This window comes from Etheostoma spectabile, chromosome 2, assembly GCF_008692095.1.
Source record: "Etheostoma spectabile isolate EspeVRDwgs_2016 chromosome 2, UIUC_Espe_1.0, whole genome shotgun sequence".
NCBI classification, from domain to species: domain Eukaryota; kingdom Metazoa; phylum Chordata; class Actinopteri; order Perciformes; family Percidae; genus Etheostoma; species Etheostoma spectabile.
In genome coordinates, this window is record NC_045734.1 from 23,574,696 (window position 1) to 23,590,560 (window position 15,865).

Below are 15,865 nucleotides of genomic sequence, written 5' to 3' on the forward strand. Positions count from 1 at the left end.
ATATATATATATATGTATATATTTATATTCCAGACAATGGCTGCCACCTGACAAAAAAAAAGTAAGAGGGAGGAAGCATAAAAAGGAAGAGGAGGAAGAATGGATGGGGAGAGAAAGAAACCAGGGTAGTGATCTTTCATCATAATCCTGTTACTGTTGAATAATTTAAGTATCTCCTTGTAGACATTAATTTCCTATCATCTACTTTGCTTCTAATTCAGTGGAGAATTAATGAGGATTGACATGACCATTCTTTCTTGTGCTGTGAAAGCCAACATGGAGCTGTTGATAAGCAGGACGTGGTAATGGAAAAATGGGCATGCTGGTTAGAGCCTAATCGTTTCTTTTACATTTCATCCGAGCTTCCATTAGCTTTCAAGAAAATAGGGCATGAAAATACATAAAATAATGTTAATCATCGACAGTAATAATGATTAGTATTTATCAAAGTACTACAGATATGCTGCATTTAGAGAAAAAAAAGTCAATTTACTTTAAAGTGAATTAAACGTATACCATCACATTTAGTGAGAGTTATCTTTAAAAGGTCACCTTTATGCAGTGTAGTAGACATGTCGAGGACAAAGCCATGCAACTGATAGGCCATCTGTTTCAAAGATTGATAGCTCACCGCTGCTATCAATGACACGCCCATGTGCCTCTTAGCATTCTGGAGATCTTCATTGTTTTTCTTCAAGGACATCAGGGGTATACAACACCATATAAAATGGCATTTCTGAATAACAAAAAAGGGACATGCAGGAGAAAGACTGGAAGAAATAAAGAGAGGATAGTCCAAAAAAAGAAAACCCCCGTTGTCAACAAGGCTATCACAATAGGTTTGAAATACAGTGTTGTAGCATCGCACAGCTCTTAGAGCTTGTCATTTTAGGCTGCAATGAGAGGAACATCGGTGGGAAGAGTGGGAGTGTGGCTTCAAAGATCTGTCATGTTCCTGGCCGACTTTTATGGCTGAGCGGGAGAACTGAGCTGCGGTGACATTCACATCATAGACTCCCAGAGGAATTTTTATAAAGGTAAAAAACTAAGGGTGTCAATGTTTAGATGTAGAACAGTGAAGAAGAATTACCGTAATTTCTATTTTATGTGTTTTTGTGAATGGACACTCACCCTAGCGGTTTCTTTTGCTTCGACTTTTCGAATAGCAGACGTCTTTGCATTGTCTGTGAGACTGTTGGCACTTTTATACTCCCCAGCTTTAGTTGGGACATTTCCTACACTTTTCAAAGTAATTTAAATCCCTCAGAGTGAGAAAAAAATATCTGTGCAAGTTATGAAGTCAACAATGCTTTTGGCACTTGTGATAGCAATTTAATTGAACTGTCAGTCGAGAGACAGGGACTCGGAATCCACCGAATCTGTGTTTCTTGTCTCTCTGGTGTTCTCATCTCGCCCCCTCTTCTCTCTCTTCTTTCTCTGTCTCGCTTTCTCAGCCCTGAGTTACAACTTCATCTTTCAGCCGTAGCTGAGGACATGCATCAGGTTTCGCACTCAATGTCGCTCTCATTTGACCCATCACCCCAACAATGGTGGCTGACCCTGAGCTGCTCCTTCAATTAATCACCTAACCTTCACGCCACAGGCTGCCCTCCCTCCCTTCACCCCTCCCATCCGAGCTGACCCGAGAAAGCCAGGGGAAAAAAACGTCCGCTGCTTCCTCTGCCTATGAGGATTCGACAGTCGTCCACCATTCTGCATGACTGCCAGTATAAATCTGACGGAAGTAAATACCCATCAGCGTCTCATGGCCATGAGCAGCCTTCTACACCTCCCCCTCAACTTCAACGTAGTTCAACTTTATTATATTCAGCTGGAAGGAGAACTGTGGTTCATGAGCGCAGAGCGCCGTATTTAGAGTTAATTGCCTCTGGAAGGTGAGGACATCAGTTCCACCGTGTGCACCCGCAGGTGGCTCACTGGAGGCAGGTTCAATCAACTAATTGTAAAGTTCTGATAGACCTTCTGGGAGGCATTGACCTAGAGCCGAGGCTGAGAGACATACTGAGCGGCTGAAGGTCTGCGCAGGGCGGGTTTTATTTTGCATGCTTTTAAATCTCCTATATGAGCTAAATCACTCTTTCAGGCATGTCTGCACTTCTAAACATCACGTAAAGTGTGTGCCGACATTTTGGAATTCACAACACACACATACCGCACGCAGCTATGCATAAACACATGCACGTATAAAGCAAGGTATCCAGCTCAAGCACATGTCCTTGCAGTTGCCTTGAGCTGTGGCCTTTATTGCTGAGGGAATTAAGGGAGATGTAAATAAAGCTGTAGGCTGATGCAAAATTTGTTTGCGGGCAAAAAAAAAGGTAAGGAAACCAATACAGAGATAGTTAACAGGGACCAATCAACACCTCAGGCGCAACACGTGTGTAATAAAAGCTCTATTTCCACTTCCTTTTAATGTTTACTTGTGAGTTTGTTTTTTTACTTTTGTGCATCTTATCCACTGTCTTCATTACAAAAGGTAAAGGTACAAAAGCCACCAAAGGTATCTGTACAAAACAGGCTAAAGCCAGACACTTGGACAAGATATGAAACAAGATAAAGTGTGAGGAAGAGACGGAGATGGGTGAAGTCAAATGGATGGAATGTATTTCAGAAAGCAGAGAGAGAGGGATGACAGGTCAGGTATGCCCATGGGGGTTGTGTCAGTGAATAATCTTCACATTAGCGTTGACTCATTTAAATACCATGGATCACTTAGCAGATACAATGTTGCTACAGTAATATTAAACCCTCTGCAGCCTTTAAACAAAGTTATCTTTTTCAAATTAAACCACACTTTGGGTTGATGTTTTGGGTACGAAAGTACGCCGTGTTTAAGAGTAAAATATTGGGATGCAATTTCTTCTATTTCAAACTCATGTTATGCTCCTTTCTTTTACCAGAATACACTAATATTTCACTTTGAAGTATGCTGAACTTGTCAACAAGCAAGCCCAGACTTCTTTAGGCTCATTGTACAGTAGTACCTGTAGACTTCACTACAAATGAAAGCTATAATCTCTTAATTTCTTTTTCTTCTTTTTCTTCTTCATCCCTATGTTTTGTGTTCATCTCCCCTGAAAACTGTTTGATTTTATTAAACTAAAACTTTAGTTCAGAGCATTAAGTTGCTAAAATTAAAGATTTTTCACACTGAGTTACGGGAGAAAGCAGACTGTAAGCCATGATTTGGTGATTTGCAGGCACCAAGAACCAGATCTAACTGGGTTCAATTTTGTTCCTTTTTTATCAACCCAGGTTCCATTTGACCATTTTTTCAATCACATTAAATGACTATATTTCAGCATAGGGCAGAGATGTATAGTAACGAAGTAGAACTGCTTCACTACTGAACTAAAAGGCTGTATCTGTACTCTATTATTTTTCTCTCTGTATTATTTTTTCTCCTACTTCCACTTTTACCTCTGAACATATTTTTGATGGGTTTCATACTTTTGCTCTGATACATTTTTTATATGCTGCATCGTTACTCATTACAATTATACAAATGTTACGAATCATTCCAAACCCACATTGTCATTGCCAGAGCAATCTACTGATGGCTCTGTCACCATGTTTGATGAAGCTGGCCCATCAGCGTATCCAGCAATCAAGCTGTCTTATCCTGTTCTGCCTTTCGCTCTGCTGCTTCCTGCATTGTTAACACTTGAGCTTTGTTAGTTTGTTTCGAGATGGAAGAACCAGGAACACCACCTTCAACACCTTCACATTCTAGTGATCGGGGCTGTGAGGGTAAGGAAGGAGACCACCCCTGGCCCTACTTAGAGTCCATGTTTTCATTTTTCGGAGTGAAAGACTTCAAATTCCTATGGAATGAAGTAATCACTAGTGGTTGTGGGCTTGAGCTCAGTCTGTAGGGAGTTGAGTTGGAAACCGGAGCGTCTGGGGTACAAATCCCCATAGATACCAAAGTATGGGGGTGGACTGGTAGCAGGAACTGCTGGTGCTCTTGAGCAAAGCACCGAATCCCCCAACTCCAATGGACAGCTCCCTCACTCTGACATCTCTCCATTTAGTCCATGTGTACAGGTACTGAGCATTTGTGTGTAATTCAGGCCTGTGTGTAATAACAACAGAGTGAAAACACTGTAATTTTCCCTTGAGGGATTAATAAAGTATACATTGTTATTAGTAATGTCAACTTTGTCTTATTTTATGACATACGTAAATCGCTGACCATGTCTCTTTTCATGCTGCTTAATCACATTCTTGTTTTTATAGTGTAGTGTTTTATAGGGTAATGGTATTGATAGACGCTGACATAACTAATGCCAGATGAATAAACTGGCTGTTGAATAGTTGCTGAGTTGTTGACAAAGAGTTAAGCTCAATGTTTTATGGTGCTCTCGTACATTCCTGTCCTTGGGCTGCTGCTACAGCCAAAGGAATTTTTAGTGTCCTTCAAGCTAAATATGTGAAATAATGTCAACAATAAGATATTTTGACTGTTTTTTTTAATAACTACATAACACAATACTACTAATAGTACTTTTATTTTCAGTACTTGAGTAGTACATTTTCAAATAAACTACTTGCAATACTTAAGTACAAAAAATGTTGAATACTTAAGTGTGGTGCTTGAAGAGCACTTCACCTTCTACTCAAGTCACTTTTTTGATAGAGCCCTTGTACTTTTAGTCAAGTCTGGGATTCTAGTACTTTATGTCTGGCATAGAGTTAAGATCAACTTTCCTTAACTTTGAAATAGTCATTGAAACATTTAACCTCAAAGTTTCCATCTAGCATAGTGACTGGGATGACATGCTCATCATGTCTAAAACTCGCCAATTGATATATAAAACATGGCAACTTGGATTTGTCCAGCAGTTCATAGTGTTGCGCTTATAAAAGGCTTCTTCCCTTGGCTCGGCTGGAGAGGTCAACGGTCGACAACAACAGACATTTTGACGTTGTAGGAAAAGCACAGCTATTTAATAACATTAATAATAGCTGCATTGCACTTAGGTAGGGTTGGTATTGTGAATGATTGCTCACTGGAATAGCTTACTGGGACACTTAATGGAACTGAGGCATCTTTAAAGTAGAATACCAGCCAATTTTTATGTTAATCTTTATCGCTATAGATATGCAAGTACTTTCGATTGAAAACCCCCCGACTTGAATCTGTGCAGGCAACACTGAGTAGCTACAGCTACGTGTACAAGCTTCCATTGAGCTAAAACGGCAGTTATTGGGCCAACTTTGTGCCTTTGTGTCTCTTAAAAGACTCACAATGCAAATAATATACCTGTCCAACATGAACAGGGCCCTTAGGAGGTCATGGATGAGTTCATGTTCACGTAGTTTGCTGTTTTACGTGAAGCAACAATGAACTGTAACGGTGTTTTAAAAACACAGTTTAAATAGTGTGTTTTGAGGTCACTGCAACAGCAAAGGAGCATGTTCACCTTGCTGATGTTGGGATAAACCTTTTACTAAACATATAAAAGTTGTCTCAGTTTTGAGTTTGTGTGACACAGGCACCGGAGGCCATTTTGCTTGAGGCGAATCCTTTTGTTTACTGCGATGTCGATCAGGCATCAGTTTAGATGGAACATGTAATGCCTCTAAGCAGCTGCCAGCTCTGCCTTCTCTCTGACAGAATATCCGTCATAAAACGTGATAGTCTCTCATTCCTCCCCCACATTTGATCCACTTCGGATCTCTCTATTTGTCATGTGTGAATTGTTGTGCTGATGACTGTGCCATGTTGTGTTGAAGCAGTTGATAAACGCCGACGGGGGCAACTGCAAAAGCCTTACCTTGGCAAAAAACATAAGAGCTGAAAACAGCCAGACATGACTGAAACCTCACCTTGACTTTGATGGGTCACAACAGGAGCAAAACAGCAATGAGCTGCTGTGGCCCAGCCGGAGAAACAGCGAGTGAGAGTTTGAGGGATTAGTCGAGGTGGCATTATACTCATCAGGCACGATGACAGCTCTGGTGGATTGGATTTGTCTCCGGGTTTTTTTCCAGTCATAACTCATTCTGCCCGTGCAGCCACTGAATAGACGGAGAAAAGAAATGTTGTTTCACTGGGTTATTGAATTGTTTTTGTCCTCTTATTTTAGTGCAAATGAATTCAGCTCATATTTGAGTGCAATGCTTTTAGCTCAAGCTGCACGGTGAATGTGTCAAATGAAGTGTGTTACACAAGCACTTTGGCCTTGGGAGAACTGCTTTCACTGAGCAATCCTTTGTGTGTGTGTGTGTGTGTGTGTGTGTGTGTGTGTGTGTGTGTGTGTGTGTGTGTGTGTGTGTGTGTGTGTGTGTGTGTGTGTGTGTGTGTGTGTGTGTGTGTGTGTGTGTGTGTGTGTGTGTGTGTGTGTGTGTGTGTGTGTGTGTGTGTGTGTGTGTGTGTGTGTGTGTGTGTGTGTGTGCACGCAAGAGAGAAAGATGGAGTTAATGGTCTCTGTGTTTCCACATATGTACTGTATGTGTGCAGACACTGCATTATTGGGCAAGCAATAGAGAGCCAGACTGTTTTCACAGAGATAAGACTGTTAAAAGTTTGGTTGACATAGCAACCATGATGGCAACTATAAATCACATCAATGGTGCCTTTCATTGTGCTTCCGTCTTGATCAAATTTAGGTGCTGCAAAAATGACGCAGCCCTGCCCAAAGTGCGCCCTAAGCCGTCTAAGAAAAAAGAAGTAATGACAGCAAGTCGCAGCAACAAATTGGTAGTTCCATATATGTTTTCTGTCAATACAGTGTCGTCTCTCTCTTTCTAGATGGTGCCCATCACCCCAGATGTATTAAGAAGGGAGCAAGATAAAGATTGAATGAGGGTAAAGACACATGAGATTCATTTATGTCCTGAGACTGAAGGAATGGACTGTATAAAATCACAGCTAAATAAAATAAAAAATAAAAGTTTAAAATGTTATTTATATACAGCATGTTACCTTTATTATATTGCATATCAACACGTTTCACTTCCAGGTTTGTTCAGGTGCATAATTTCTGGCTTTTTAACTAACAACTTATGTATAATTTGATATAAATGGGGTTTGTTAACCATGAATTTCAAGAATAAGTGTAAAACCTATTATTAAACCAGTTCAGGGTTTTTTTTAAAGCACCAAAAGCTGGAAAAAGTGACAAATAAATCTGAAAAAAGCGACAAAAACATTGGAAAAGCACAACAAAATATTCATTTTCAATTTCGACCCGGAAGGACAAGTTCGTGGTTAACAGGAAGACAACACAAGGGTTGAGCCTGTTGTTTTGGTCTATAGTTTTTGTACATTTTAAAGTAAGTTAGCTAGGGATTTTGTCGTTTGTGTTCTTCACCTGTTAGCTTGGTTACACCTGGCTGTTGATATGACACAAAGGCGAATGTTGATTTTAGGTGCATTATTTATATGCTACAGTTACACTGCAACAAGATAACGTAATTAATATTGGGTTTATTGTTATTATTTGCTAGCATATATATGATTCCTATGCATTGTGTCGGGTAGCCTTTACAATGTTATTTATTTCTTTACGGAACCACACACACAGACACACAGCCATAGCAGAGCTGCCCATGCCCGTGTTTGTACTGTTGGATTGTAATAAAGCATCAAAAGAGAGAAGTTGTCTCCGTCCGTGTTCTAACAGACACACCTGAGGGGGGAAACTGGAAACCGAAATCAGCTTTAAAGGCAGTCCTAATCTAGTCCTCACTAAAAAGTTTCAAATAATTTCACTGGATTATTATTGTTTGTGTCATCAATACCAAATTCCATCTAATTGGATGGGAACATGTAAAGTACCGTATGTTGCACTTGACGCACTACTAAGAGAAAACTCGACAGATTTAGATTGTGGCTTGATGGCGGTAATGTTAGCACATCGTAGTCTGGATGGCAACATGATTGAAAACGAAGAAAACAGACATCGCAGAGATTTTGCAGACAAGCAGCAAGACATTCTCAATTGGCCTTATCTGAGCGAGATGTTTAGGCATCAAAAATGATTCCTGGCGAATGTGCTGTGTAACTCTAAAAGTATTGGAGACTTCTTATTTAATGTCAGTTTAGTAATTCAAATTTTATCCTTTATTTTCTTCCAGAAGCCATACACACACATACACACACATATACACACACACACATAGATGTAGATTCCTTTAAATATTAAGGGTAAGATTAAAAAAGAGAAACTGGATCTGGGAATTCTCACAGAATTACAATTGAATTCATATCTTGCTACTTAGTCAGAATCTTATTAATGTGGAGTCCCAGTCTCCGTCACAACAATCATGTATGTGATGTTTTAGGCAGACATCCATTTAAAATGTAGGCAACGTCATATAAAGAGCCTTTTTTCCATGTCCACTGAAGTTTCTCAGCGTGCACTCTAGTAACATTTGTCGGGTCCAGGTAGCTTTGTATAAAAAATGGTTTTCATTCACAAGGCTACTTTTGCTACAGAAATACAGAACTCAACAATATTAGTCCATGCTGCCTGTACCCAGAACTTACTTGCGCTCTCCTCACATGCTCTTCTGTTGAGTTAAGTCGAACTGCATATTTGGGTAATATTTCTCCATGGGTTAAAGCGATGCATTTCACAATATACATTCATTTATTCCGTTAAAACCCAGTTTACACAGATACCTATCCCTATCCCTATAATATCTTAGTTCCAACAAGTAAAAAAAAATCCAAGCACAATCCCTTACTGCTCTGCTTCCTACAAGCTCATAGCGGTGCCCATGGCCTTTGAGTTTAGAGGAAGTGGGCTAAAATGAAATGTCAATTTGAAGTCAGACAAAAAGCCAAAGAAGCATTTGTCCACCTCCACATCATCCTTCACAACCCTACACAGCCTTCAGCCTTCACTTAGATACACATCTGCACACAACACATCCTGAGAGCTGCTGCCGTTCACTGTCAAATATCCGCCGCTGAATCTGCAAACTAGCTGGAATTCCTTCAAAGGCAACGTATCATTAATCTGTAATATTATCAGTAAACACAATGTATGTACTGTATTTTTTCTACATCGTATTGTTGCTGCAGTAATAACTAAATTCATCCAAAGGGATCAATAGAGTTCATCACATCTTCCTCCTTTACCTTCTATAACAACAAAGCAGTAAAAATGTCTTCCACATCTATTGATGCAGACCCCTCGTCTGAGCCAATCAACAACCAATATAAAACCTTGTTTACATCTATCTATAAACATATCTATATACATAGATATGTATATATATATATTTGTCAGTTCCCCAGTTGTTCAAAGTTTAATCTGCTGTGTCTGAGATTTCACCACAATGCTGTTGTGAGAGGCACTATTTTTTCTGAAAAATCTCAGCTTCCGACAAAGCATACAGAAGGAAACCCACAGTCCTCCCTTAAAGATTGAACACAATTTGTTATATGTTTGTATGCCAAGCAGTATTACTCAGTTATCAGTGCCACTCTGCGGTCGACTCAGGTTGACTAAACACAGTTAAGAAAGAAAAAGCCTCTGCAAATAATCTCCTAGGCTGGGATAAGGATCAGTAACTGTAAAGGGTACTATACTCTCGGGGCCTTCATTTTCACAGGGGCGTTAGGACAGTCCCCGGCGAATCCTCCCACTTGTGCATGTAAAAACACACAGAGCTGTGTACTCGGATCTTGCCTTGACATGAAGAGGGCAGCCGCACTGAGGCGTGACCAGGGTTTGAGGGCATGAATCAGGATCACCATAAACAGAATTAAAAAGAATAAATACTTAGCTATCATAGAAGCCAAGTGATTTATTCTACACATTCACAACGCTGGCTGAACAGTGGCTCCCAAGAAATCAATATGTAATTATAGACATCCTACCCTGAGCCCTTCCTCTCCCGGCATCCACCTCCCACTGCCTGCTCCACACCAACACCGCCACCACCACCACCCTCGAAAACAAATGTCAGAACATCACTGAGCCTGGAACACCAACCACAAGAAAAAAATTAAAGACTTCTCCTTGGTGAGCACAGGCTTGTGTTTTAATGTGTTTATTGTCTGTACATGCAGAGTTGTTTGTCTTTTGGGCCATTTTTGATCTTTTTGGAATTGTTTCAGCTTTACACGCATTTTTTTTTTTTACATGCATAACACTATACTAAGTAAGAAGCTAAATAAAAGACATCAAGTAATTCAACAAAAAATAGTCTACATTCTGAGATGACTGTGTCAAAGGTTTGACATACTTATTGAAAATAATAAGTTAGTCTATAGTTAGTCAATAGTGTGGCATGAGCTCAGCAAAAAAACCTGAAAATGGGTTACACCTATCCTGGCTCTGTCGAAAGGCCAAAAAATTGCCAACCAGCACCTGGCTATCTTGTTCTGCTTCTGCATCTTTATGCTAAGCTAAGCGTAATGTTTGGCAAGTTACTACTGTTTGGCAAGTTATCAACTGTGTGCGTTAAAAGCATTCCATCTGAGCAAAAAAATGCAGTTAACTCTAAACTGGAGAGAAAATGAAACAATGTTCCTGTAAGTTTTGATCTGAGCTTTACCACAAACGCACCCACATGCGCACACACATTGATGCGTACTTTGCTACCTAACTAAGACTGACTGAAAAAATACTCACCAGTCAAACTGAGCTGACACAAGAAGACTTTCATTCAATCAGTGATGTCAAACTAACATTTAAACAATATTATGATACACTAATTTATAAATTATGTCAAATTTAGATACATTTTTATGTAGTATTTCATACTTTGGCTTAGCATCGCATTTCTCTATCTTAGTGCAATGATTTTGACAGGTATCCCATAATTTTGATTTAATATGTTTTTTTAAAGTGAGTCACCAACACATTTTATTGGATTTCTGAAGCAATTTAGTGGCCTTTTCTTTTTATTGGAAACCACTGAAATGTGTGTGTAAATGTGTTTATTGTAACATGTGTAAAGACAATCACAAGCCTAAGAATGTGTTAAATTCTGAGTGCTGAATGAAGAAAACCGTCGGGTTAATGGGTCTTGGGACTGACTATATTTCTAATGTGCATCCTGGGCTGAAAATAAAAATAAGATTTAGCTCACACTCCATTTTTATGTCCATGGTGTCTCCTCAGTTTCCATTTAGGTGAGCAGCGTTAGTTTAGGTGATACCGTCATAGAGATGGGCCTCGGTGGGAGCTGCATGCCCTGACACATTGATAAACAGCTGTAGGTCTGAACTTCGCTCATCGCTCTGTGCTCACTCCAGCTAAATCGATGAGGTAACCAGTCATTGCTTGCCCACACTCAAGCTATTGCCAAGCCCTTATCTGGCCCTGGCAGTTTAACACTGACCCCCGCACAGGTAGCAGGAGACACACTAATCCATCTCTCCTGGCCCAGACAGACTCATCTCATCCCGGCTATCTCTACCCGTCTCTATCTCTCCCAGCCTCACCCATTCACTTACTTAAACACCTTTCTCATTTTCAGTTTTTTCCCTTTATGTCTTGAACAGTTCCATTTTCCCTGCATCTATGTGCTCATCCATTTCCAGCTGCTGCGTTTCTCTCTGTATCCTTCCCCTCCCCCTCCTGCCTTCCACGCCTGGTCCAAAGCTCTCTCCTCTTCCTCCCCGCTCTTACTGTGGGTGCCTCCCGGTCTGGCCACGAAAGATAGAGATCTGCTCAAATTGATACACACACATCATTACCTATCAATATCGGCTCAAAAAAAGAGCTGAAATGATTGGGAATCAGAGCTGCTTTGATTTGCCTCCCCCTCCTTCTGCCTCGGGCCCCAGCATTTGATTACAAAGGGCTTCAGATGAGCTGCACAAGAATTTCTGAAAATATGTCAGTATCCATGATAGTCATTTAGAAGGGAACACACCTCTAAGATTGTTGCAGAGGAACAAGTGTTTCTAGCAGATTTTATTAGTGAATGTTGGAAACAACTATTACCTATGCTGTTTCCCTTGTGGAAACAAGAAACTGATGTTGTAAAAGCAACAGACTTAAACAGCATGTTTATATGGTGAAAATGTGATAAGTACAGCCTGAGTGAAGCTTTATGCTGTTAATGTGAATACAAACTCCTCCAGTGTGAGACAAACCTCGATCAGCTTTGTGAGGGACAGTGTGAAAACATTTAAGGTGGATGATGGTGGGATTGTATACTTTAATATACACAAAAGCGGTACCCTATGCAACCTTATTTAATGAGTTCACTGTTACATATATCTAAGCAATAGAAACTATCATTGGTAAATTAAAGTCCAGTGCTGATGTGCGGAAGAGGATGAAAGTGCAGCAAGCTCTTTTACGCACAGTTGAGTTGGCTTTTTACGCACAGTGACAGTTGTTACCACAAAGCTGAATAGGCAAAATAGGCACAGACAGACTCCATTCAGGATTCCAAATAATGAAAATAGGTATGAATTACATCTGATTGTATTGTATCCTGTATGAGATCTCTCTGAATGTCATAAACCAATTTCACGATGCCTGAATTGCAGAAGCAGTCGTGTTGTGGACAATGTTGGAGAAAATGAAATGGAGCGCAGTTATATCAAGAGGAAATTTAAATGTGGTTTCATTTCCCCTTTGTCATAACACACACATTGTCAGTGTCTCTTAGTCCTTTTGGCAGTCAGGCACTAATTCAAAGCAGCACAAGTTGGCAACCGACCTAAAAAAAACGGCACACTATTCAAGGAGTTAATCGCAAGGCTTCCATAAAGAACATTGATGTTTAAAACAACTAATTTTGTAAGCTGTCAAGCCATCCTGCACCTCGGACAGTGATCATGATGCACATTGTGCAGAATGGTATACAACATCCACCTGTAAAGTAGCAGACTGCTAGGCTGAACTCTATCTATCAATGTTTTCAGTTCATCTGCTAGCTTTGTGATCCAGAAACCAAGCACTTTTTTAACCCTTCTGAGAGAAATTCAATGTTTTTACCTAGAGGGGGTTCAATGCCTTGTTCAAAGGCACCCCAGCAGAGCCTAGGATGCTAACTGGCAGCTCTCCAGCGACCAGTCCACACTCCTTAACATGGTCTGTGCTGGTTATGAGTGTATCCAGAGTTTTTATAGTTTTAGTTTGCTGTCATACAGGATGTCTGGCGATAGGGTTATTATACGCTGAATTGAACATGAATTAAGCGAAGAGAGACAGAAATTGAGAGCAGGGAAAAGAGGGGAGAAGATGTGATCAAGAGCTTACAAAGAAATGAAGAGGCAAGAAGGAAGAGTGAAGGAGTGAAGGCTGTATCGCCAGTAGGAGTTGGCATTTAAGATTCATTACAGGCATCCTTGCCTGTTTCAACAGGGAGAAACTCAACCGTCACCCTGATAAATGAGCAGTGTTTCCCCCTAAATTTCTGACGGCCCATGGTAATTTGATATTTAGTAAGTTATGCTTATCTGTCCTCCTTCTTGTGCTCCCTCCCACTCTCTGTAAGAGCCGCGCAATTACATTCAGCTTTAAGGAGCTATTGTTAATAAGCAAAATTAAGTCTCTTTGGATGTATTTGTTTTTGAGAGAGATTGCTACAGTTTCGTCTGAAGCTACATCAGGACCTGCCGGCAGGAGCATTAGACAGTGGCTTCCAGGGATTTAAGAAAACATCTACAACAGAATGGACAATTATTCAGTGGCATGATCATCTATGTAGCTGGAGCTACTCTGGTGTGTAGAATGTCTTACAGAGGGCAGTTTCTAGTTCAGACAGATCTGTGAGCTTTGAGGACCTACTGTAGCGGAAGTCAGGGTAAGACAGTCTCAAACCTTCTCCATTTAGAATTTTGGATGGATTTTTATGAAAATGTGTACAGACATTCATGGTCCATAGAGGAAAAATCCAAATGACTTTTATAATTCCCTGACATTTCATCTTGTGCCATAAGAACATTTTTGTTTTAATTGAAATGTCATCAGTATCTATCTATAAATTACAGGAAGGTCTGTCTGTCAGTGTGTGTGTGTGTGTGTGTGTGTGTGTGTGTGTGTGTGTGTGTGTGTGTGTGTGTGTGTGTGTGTGTGTGTGTGTGTGTGTGTGTGTGTGTGTGTGTGTGTGTGTGTGTGTGTGTGTGTTTTATGTGCATATCTCTCTGTATATATACATACATACATAAGATATTTAGGGACGTTTCAAAATCCCACACATGCAAAGCACAACCAGACAACAAATGCAGACAGAGCGTGAAGCAACTCATAGGCAGGCTATTTATCTTAAAGCAGTATAGTACAGGAACCATTCACCATTCAGACATATTCATACACTGTGGCCGAGGCTGCCGCAAAAGGTGCTACCTACTCATCAGATAAATACTCACACACATTCACACTCCGTGGCAACTTGGGGTTCAGTGTCTTGCCCAAGGAAACTTCGACAGGCGACTGTAGGGCCAGGGAAGCGACCGCTCTACCACTGAGCCACAGCCGCCCCCGTGTGTGTCCGTGTTTGGAGGGAAGGTAACCTGCACATCAGCAGATGCCACATGCACGCTATAGAACATCACAGGGACTCTTTTTCTGCCATTGTATTAAATTGCTGTGAGCTGGCAGAATATAACATGGCCTAATCTCGTGGATTATTCGTTCTCTATTATTATTCTGTCTCTCTCTCTCTCTCTCTCTTTCGCTTTCTCTCCCTCTCTCAATTTCAATTTTCAATTTCAATTTCTTGTTGTTTTATTGGCATGACAAAAAATACATCTGTGTTGTCAAAGCATAAGAAGAAACATATGTATAAAGAACAGCAAGGAGTAAATTTGTGTGATGTAATAATACAAGTAAACAGGATACTTATGATGTAATTGAATCAAAATTATGTGCATGTCCCTCAAAGGGTAGCCTACTTTGAAACAATAACAAAATAATATAAAACCACTGAATCTCTCTCTCTCTCTCTCTCTCTCTCTCTCTCTCTCTCTCTGTCTCTCTCTCTTTGTGTGCGCGCACGCACACACACACACACACACACACACACACAATCCACTTCTGGTGGTTGATTAACGCAAATATGTGCTGATTAGCTCTCATAACGGGCCAGGTGGGTAGCACACTGCCATGATGTCTGATTACTCCACACTGACATTGTGATATTTTTTGATTACATTCTAAATCTGCAGCGTTCTCTGTCAGGTATATACAGCAGTAAAATGTCTTCCAGTGATGTAGAAGTAGCCTAGACTGCAAGTTAGTAGTAGGCTATACAGCGGAGTTGCATATTACATGGTTTGGGATCCTTCTGTAAGTCATTTTTGGGGTACAACTAGTTGTACTAGTTAGACATAAATTTGCTACAGACATTCATAGTCCCCAGGCACTAAATTGCAATAACCTTCCCCAACCTTTTTAATTGATTGTCATCACCAGTGTCATCACCTTTCCCATGTGGACTTCCACCCGGATGCAAGTGAGTGCCCTTGCAAAATAGATAGCAGAGATAGCGGAAGGGAAGGGATATTTGGCGCGTCTGTCTGGTTTTATCCCAATACTGTACATCCGATGAGGCAGACTACACTGACAGTGAACCCAAGAGTGAGATAAGTGATGGCTGCAACAATGGCGGACGTGATGGTTCACCCAATCACCTGCCAGGTCATTTTTGAAAGTTCCTGCCCTTTTCCCAAACAGTTTACAACGACGGCTTCTCACATGGTTCTGTGTTAACAAACCATCTGGCACGTCAGGTTATGACAATCATGCATCTTGAGGTATTTGCCTTTGTAACCTTTTCTCATACTCTGAATGCCTGCCATGCCCCCAAGGGCCTTTTTATAGCCTAGCTGGCACATCACAACCTGTGCCTGTTGTTGGCCTGCCAGTGTTTGTTTTTTGATAATGTGAGCATGAATAAATGTTACAATTGTGCACAT